At 33.6% G+C, this 7,063-nt stretch overlaps 1 long non-coding RNA gene across 1 annotated transcript; it reads left to right on the top strand.

The window, feature by feature from the left end:
• LOC139526047 (uncharacterized) lies at positions 1-2,753 on the top strand. The gene is made up of 3 exons (XR_011665104.1): positions 1-389; positions 1,978-2,051; positions 2,602-2,753. It is a non-coding gene; the product is annotated as an uncharacterized lncRNA (long non-coding RNA).
• Positions 2,754-7,063: the final 4,310 nt, after the last annotated feature.

Raw genomic sequence — 7,063 nt, 5'->3', positions numbered from 1 at the left:
ATACACATAACACCATTCTGATCCTTAACATTCTGAAAGGACACTAACTAGATACTTTCACCCATACACAGTTATTTTAAGCATGAAAAGTCTCATAATTTTCATTTATATCTCAGTTTTTATTTCACTTTCAAGTTGCTATTATCCACAACACGGCGGATTTAATCAATTTGGCGGCGGATTTGGACAATTTGGCGGTGGATTTGGACAATTTGGCGGTGGGTTTGGACAATTTGGTGGCGGATTTGGCGGTCAATTCGGTGGTGGAATTTCTCCATTTCACGACGGATATTACGATGATGCAGATCATGTACATGTACATTACCACGAGAATTCTGGCGGATTTGGAAACGTGCTTGGTGGCATCAATCAACGAGACCTAGTAGCTGGTAAGATATCACTTGTTTCTCGGTTCAGATCAGTTTTCAATATAATGGAATTGTATTCGACTGTCATACAAGTGAGAGGTTTAGCTAGCTATAAAACCAGGTTCAATCTACCACTTTCTATATAAGAATAAGCCTGTACCAAGTAAGGAATATGACAGTTGTTATTCATTCATTTGATGTGTTCGAGCTTTTGATTTTGTCATTTGATTAGATAATTTTGTGATTTTACTTTTGATTTGGAGACATCTTTAATGACATCAACCAACGAGACCAAGTAACATGTTTGGTTTCTACTGCTTTCCATAATATCTAACATAAGATTTCAACCAGATTTCGGAAAAAGAAGGAAACAACGCAGTCTGTTTCCATTTCAAAATTAATAAGCTGTACACTGAGTCTGTTTTTTTGGCAAAACTTTGCCATGATTGGATCTTATTTTCACATTCATATTGTTTGACAGTTTTTTTAAAGTCAAATCCTCTTCTAATTGAATTTCAAAATCAATCGCAAATGTTAAAAAAAAACAGTCTGAGAGCTCTTTAAGCATGCTAATTTATATGGTTATTGTGTTCTTTATCTTTTAGACAATTTTTCTCTATTCTTTATTTGTTTGTCCATTATGCACTATTCTGTATATTTAAGCACACGATTATTTTCTGTTTTATTTTCTTTAATTTTAGGCAGTTTATTCTATATTCTCAGGATTTGTATGATTTTTTTTGACATAAAATCGTCCAATAAATTAAATGTTCGCTAGTGCATGGGTATGATATCGTTTGGTGTCATCTAGATGTTTTTTGGAATGGTTTTAGTCATAGCCTTGGTTGATGTCCTACGTTCAGTGTTGTTATTTCATAGCCTGGGTTATTTTATCATGGTAAATGTGTTTTGTGTCATAGCTCGGACTGTTGTCTCATGGTCAGTGTTGGTTGTGTCGTATCTTGGTTTGTTTTCTTGTGGTGATTTTTCGTAAAATTGTGGACGGAAACAATTGCATGTGGATATTCATGTAACACATCAATGATAACACTTTTTATCAAATTTGGTGTGTCCGTCAGACCGAGGCGATTCACCTACATCAGGAACGCTCAGCAAAATTTAAAATCAAGTATGTATTGTACTTAGAAGCCATAGGATTGACTGAATGGACCAAAACGAAATAAATCAAGTTAATCTTAGGTCTAAGGGACGACATCAAAAGATCGATGTAGGATAAAAAACTTAAATCATATAGTTTGGGGGTGGGGGTTAAAATTCCACAAGTTTTGTATATCTAAAATCGATTTTTACATATATCCCTATTGGTAAATCAATTTTTCCTAAATTAAGTTAAAAGGGGGGTTGGGCATGGGGTGTCAGTGAAAAAACTATGTGAATTAAGTTTTTTTATCCTACATTGAACTTTTGATGTCGTCCCTAAAGGAGTTGGAACCATCGTTTCTTGATAATCTTTGTGTTAACCAATGCTCCGTGTGGAAGACTGTATACTATGACCTATAATGCTTTACTTTTACATATTGTGACTTCGATAGAGAGTTGTCTTAGTGGCACTCATACCACATCTTCTTACATGTTTTTACATTTACAGGGGGCCTTGGATTGGTACTTGGTGGAGCATTACAGAGGCGAAGAACAGCCGGCTGAAAGTACAGATAAATACAGGTAATTAACAACAGTTATCTCCTTATACGCGTTTTATGTTATGTTATCCTGGTACTTTGATAACTTATTATATACATGTTTTTGGGGACTCGGTTAGCTGTTTCAATGTTGTTGTTTTTGGGGGAAATTCACAGAGAGGACGTGCAGGGATAAAATCTTATTTGCAAATAAAGCAATAATTTTGAATGCCTCATAGTTCTTGTCTACCAATCAAAATTACAGAATCGGCTATACAATGCTATTAAAACCGAATGTCTCAGTCATTTGAAATTTCAACTGCGACGGCGTTCATACTGTTTTTGACAAACATGATTTGATCAGAAATCCTAAACTGCTCACTGCTAAGTATTTACGATTAGGGGACCGAAAAAAAAATCCCATGCCAAAGCAAAAAGTTTAGAACTGATTTTACAATTGGTACAAAATAAGTAATAAGTGGATCTTTTCAAAGATTTATATTAAACGTATTGAAAATATTTTCTAACTTAATTATTATAAGTATAAAAAATTTGCTTGAACCGAGATTTAAATATTGTTTTTTGTTTTGTAGACGAGGTTGTCCAGGTCACAGTTTTTACAACATCAAACAGCTATGATACATCATAGAAATAAAACAACACCTGTATAAAACCTTGTGTTCTGTTTTTATCATGCAGTTAGTAACAATGTTCCCAAAAATGAGTAATAAAAGAAATAAATCCACTGAACTTGTTTATCTTTAAGGCTACTATAAAGTCGTATATGTTCTTATGTTGATATTAAGAATCATGCAATATATATATTGGAACCAGGAAAGCAGAAAAAAAACCACGTAAAACTGAAATCATATGTACATGTATATCAGCAAGTTTTTGCAAGAGGCAATGTTGACATTATTGCAAGAGCTATTTACACAAAATATCAGGTATCTAATCCAGTTATTCCAGTATTCCAAGAGCTAGCTACAAAATCTAGTTACTCGAGTATTTCAAAAGCTATATTATATACACAAATACCACTGGTACTGAAACTAGTTACTCCAGTATTCCAAAAGCTGTTTATAAAATACTAGGAACTAAATCCAGTTACTCGAGTATTTCAAAAGCTATTTAAACAAAATACCAAGTAATGAATCCAATAACTTGAGAATTTCAAGAACTATTTATAATACACCAGGTACTGAAAACAGTTACTCCAGTATTTCAGGAACTATTTATAAAATACCATTTTTTTTTATAAACTATTTATAAAATGCCAGGTACTGAAACTAGTTACTCCAGTATTCCAAGAGCTATTTACAAAATACCAGGATCTAAATCCAGTTACTCGAGTTTTTCGAAAGCAATTTATACAAAATACCAAGTAATGAAACCAATAACTTGAGTAATCTAAGAGCCATTTACTAAGTAGCAGATACTGAAATTAGTTACTCCAGTATATTTCAAGAACTGTTTATACAAAATACCAGGATCTAAGTCCAGTTACTCGAGTTTTTCAAGAACTATTTATACAAAATATAAGGTACTGAATCCAGTTACTCCCGAGTATTTCAAGAACTGTTTATACAAAATATAAGGTACTGAATCCAGTTACTCCCGAGTATTTCAAGAACTGTTTATACAAAACATCAGGTACTGAATTCATTTGTCGAGTAAATCTAAGGTGAAATATTTGAGTTTCTTCTGAAAAATGTCGATTTTGATAAAATACCATTTCTAAAGCTTCAGATGGAGTTAAATTCAAATGAGTAAATTTCATTATAACTGGATACCATGAGTTATGGGAGTTATTAACAGTATGAATTTTGTACCTTTCATGCTTTTTTCAACTTCGAATCCAACACATGTATTAGTTAGAGTTTACATCAATGTTAGACATTTAACAAAAGTTAACTTAAGTACATCTAGACTGACTAAAGAATTTTGAGTTGCAACAATAACATTGCTAAGTCAGGAACCTGACGTTCTGTGTTTGTCGTTTGTTGACGAGGTTCATAAGTGTTTCTCGTTTTTCTTCCTGTTTGAATGGTTGTACACTAGTCATTTTGGGGCCCTCCTTATGGCTTGCTGTTGAGTGTGAACCAAGGTTCTGTGTTGAAGACCTTACTTTGACCTATAATGGTTAACTTTTACAAATTGTGACTTGGATGGATAAGTACCGGAAGTCATGGATTCAATACTATACTGCCGACTACTGGGTCAAAGCAGACTTGAAAATTGGTATTTGCTACTTGTATATTTAACATGCCACATTTAGGAGTTTGAAGGTAACGTGCCATAATGTGTCTAGGTCAAATGTTTTGCAGTGTAGTGTTACATTGTGTGAACAAGCATCAGAAACTTCCACATACAAAGCAGGGTTCATACATTTGTAACTGTGGGATAACTTTTCTATTCAAATGTGCCTGTTCCAAGGTAGAAAACTTGATAGTTCTTTCAGATCACTTGTATGTCCATGTACATATAATACTGAAATCAGCTGTTTACTTTTCTCAGTTGTTATGTAATTCTACAATACTTTTAAAGTATAAATTAATATATAGATATCTATGTCCAGTGGAAAATATTACATGCAAAATCGTAGGACTCATAGATGTTTTGACATTAATTATGTACTAAACGGTATGTAGATGATGATTAACAAGGAAAAAATACTCAAGCAACAAAGTATTGAAGATAGATTGAAACAAGAGTGCTCACACTGAAATGTCTCGCCTTCTTTACTGACCATTGATATGATGTTGATAGTCCTGAATATAAAGCTTTACTACAACTATCACATAAACTTAACATGATCCAAGAAAATGAGGTCAAGGTCATATAAACCAAACAAGAAATACACGTACACCTTACAATCATTCAATACACTGACTATAGTTGACCTATTGATTATAGTTTCGAAGAAACAGACTTAAACTAAACATTGACCAATGAACCATAAACATGAGGTCAAGGTCAGATGAACCATGCCAGGCAGACATGTACGACTTACATTCCTTCTAAACAACAAATATAGTTGACCTATAATTGATGGTAATTTAAGAAAAATAGACCAAAACACAAAAAATTAACACGGAGCAATGAACCTTGAAAATGAGGTCAAGGTCAAATAACCTACGAGACTGACATGTTAATCATAAGATATTTCCATATACCAAATATAGTAAACCTATTGAATATAGTATAAGAAGAAAAGACCAAAACACAACAACTTAACTTTAACCACTGAACCATGAAAAAGAGGTCAAGGTCAGATGACACCTGCCAGTTGGACATGACCACCTTACAACCTATCATACATGTACCAAATATACTAGACCCATTGCTTATAGTATCTGAGATATGGACTTGACCATAAAAAACTTCACCTTGTTCACTGATCCATGAAATGATGTCTAGATCAAGTGAAAACTCGAACTCCGAAACAGCGGTTACGTCCTCTTTACTACGCTACGTTGATAGTTTAGCAAAGCAACGTCACCACTGTTTCGGAGTTTGGTGAAAACTGTCTGACCGGCATGAGGACAAATATAGTTATCATATATATGATACTCATAATAAGAGAGAAATTAACATTACAAAAAATCAAGTAGTCACCGAACCATGAAAATGGGGTCAAAAGGTTATTAGCCATGTGACAGACAGAAATTTTGTAACATAAGGTATCTATATACAAAGAATGAAGCATCCAGGTCTTCAACCTTCTAAAATATAAAGCTTTTAAGAAGTTAGCTAAGGCTGCTGCTGCTGCCGTAGCCACTGCTGCAGCCGCCAGATCACTATCCATATGTCGAGCTTTCTGTGAATAAAATTGCAGGCTTGACAAAAATAAACTAAAATATCATTCCCTAAGCAACTCCATTATACGAGTAAAACAAACGAGGGTCTTGGTAAGGTCCTTTTTTTTTTTTTTTACCATTTTCTGTATTGTTTATTTATTTGGCCCATTATCCTGTATTGTTTATTTATTTGGCCCATTATCCTGTATTCTTTATTCCTTTGGCCCATTATCCCGTTTTCTTTGTAGTTGAACATAAATTTAATTTTTAAAGCTGCATTTCAAATGCTAGCAAGGTTTGGTTGGCTTGCTTGCTTTGTTTGCATAAATGTTTGCTCAAGCATTGTAATTAAGATTGATATCTGCAATCAATTGAAAGGTTGGGCTTCAACTTGTATACATTGCTTAACTTCCAATAACAATAATAATTCTAACATGACGTCCTTCAAACGCTTTGAGTACACACCCGTGGTAAAATTTGAATATATTTCATGGGCTGTTCTCATTGTACCCCCACGTCATATGTTTTTTAATGAATGAGGAACCAGACGTCATAGAACGATGACGTAAGAATATAAGCATTTTACGGGAAAATTCACGCTTGTGAATCCGAAAATCATCACAACAAGGAAACGTAAACAAACGAAGCTAAAATGTGGTATAAGCCATTTTTTTTTACATGTTAGACATATAAGTAAATTATCATTTAAATTCATCCAAAACTATCTAAATACGTTATTTTAAATAGTTAAAACATGTCACTAATTCAGTTTGCTCCGTTCTTTTACGTCAATTTAATAGTGCGTTGATCTACGAGAACGGCAAATATTTGCCCCCACCTAGAGCGCTTTGATCCAAAAGAATTGCCGTATTTGTCCTATTAGAATCGAAATAATTCATGGGGGCTTGAATATATCAAGATTTTACCACGGGTTGTCCCTTTATGCCGATATTTTACCCCTCGCTCAGGGTAAAATATTTGTCATAAAGGGCCAACCCGTGGTAAAATCAAGATATATTCAAGCCCCCATGAATTATTTCTTAAGTATAATATATACTAGCTGAAGCCCCGCCTATCTATTGATAGTAGATGTCAATCTTAATAAACACACATTAGCAAACATTTTAAGGTGGTACCTAACACTTTAACAAAAATATAAAAATTTCAAAAATTTTGAACCAACCGTTTTGTCAGAAAAATTATACTGGTTATATAGCAGTTTGACAAACACCAATTTTGATCTTTGTGAAGCTTA

Source organism: Mytilus edulis, chromosome 6, assembly GCF_963676685.1.
Source record: "Mytilus edulis chromosome 6, xbMytEdul2.2, whole genome shotgun sequence".
NCBI lineage: Eukaryota > Metazoa > Mollusca > Bivalvia > Mytilida > Mytilidae > Mytilus > Mytilus edulis.
The sequence above is the reverse complement of the archived record's forward strand: the minus strand, read 5'-3'. Positions and strand labels throughout refer to the sequence as shown.